Genomic DNA, 1121 nt, shown 5'->3' with positions numbered 1-1121 from the left:
TGGTCACACTTACGACCACCATCTCACCACTACTTCCGACAGCAACGCCACCACCACCGTCGTAGCCAAAGCCACCACCACCATCGCACCACCCATCACCAACAAACCGAACACCACAACATCACCACCAAGAATCGCCACCATTAGATCAAAACAACTACCAACAAAAACCATGACAACCACCACCATTAGATCTCCACCACCACCGCCGTCGCGAGAAACCACACGATCGTCGCCACCAAACACACAAGCAATACCCAACCCACAACCACACCAACGCTACCCACGTCACCACTACCAACACAAGCACCTTCACCATCGCCAGAAACCACCATGACCGCCACAACCAAATACACCAACAATACCCACCGCCAGAAACCACTATGACCACAATAACCATAACCAGAAATCACCACCAAATACACCCATAAATATACCACCACACAACCTTGTGCATCACCCACGAAAAAATTCCCCGAACCAGTTGTCGCTGCTACCATTACATCACCACCACCAACTTATTAGATCTGCGGCAGATTACAGTCCACAATCGACGTTACTGCAAGTCGTGCAACATCATTGTCGCTGTAAGCCGTGGCAGCGATGCCCCACTAGTTTAAAAACAGATCTAAGAAATAAGAAGGAATGTGTGTGAGGTGGTTTTGGCGTTAAACGAGAGGAAGACAATTGTTTCGGCACCTATTGCAGCAATAGCAGCGTCGCTGCTATTGTTCTATGGTACCAGATCTGTGTCTGGCTATAGGCGGTGCGTCTGAGATTGACACCGTCAATGATGGTGCAATGCTGATGTTGCAAACGCAATTGGATGCGTGGAGGAAGACATGGGTATTGTGGCAGCTCCACATCTAGTAATAGCAATGCGTCTGAGATGGTCATCGCCGACGACGTTGATCTTACAAACGCCACTGGAGTTGTAGAGGGAGAGTGGGGTCTAGTACCTTGGATAATATATTAGGATTCAGGATTTTAGTTCATAAAAATATTGATTAAAATAAAATTCCTAATTTTTGAATTTTGAAACTGTTGGGAATCTACTTATACATGCACAGCGGAAAATTAAATTATTTCGATTCCCATCCAATAGATCTCATTGTGTTTGG

Source organism: Olea europaea, chromosome 10, assembly GCF_002742605.1.
Source record: "Olea europaea var. sylvestris chromosome 10, O_europaea_v1, whole genome shotgun sequence".
NCBI classification, from domain to species: domain Eukaryota; kingdom Viridiplantae; phylum Streptophyta; class Magnoliopsida; order Lamiales; family Oleaceae; genus Olea; species Olea europaea.
The sequence above is the reverse complement of the archived record's forward strand: the minus strand, read 5'-3'. Positions refer to the sequence as shown.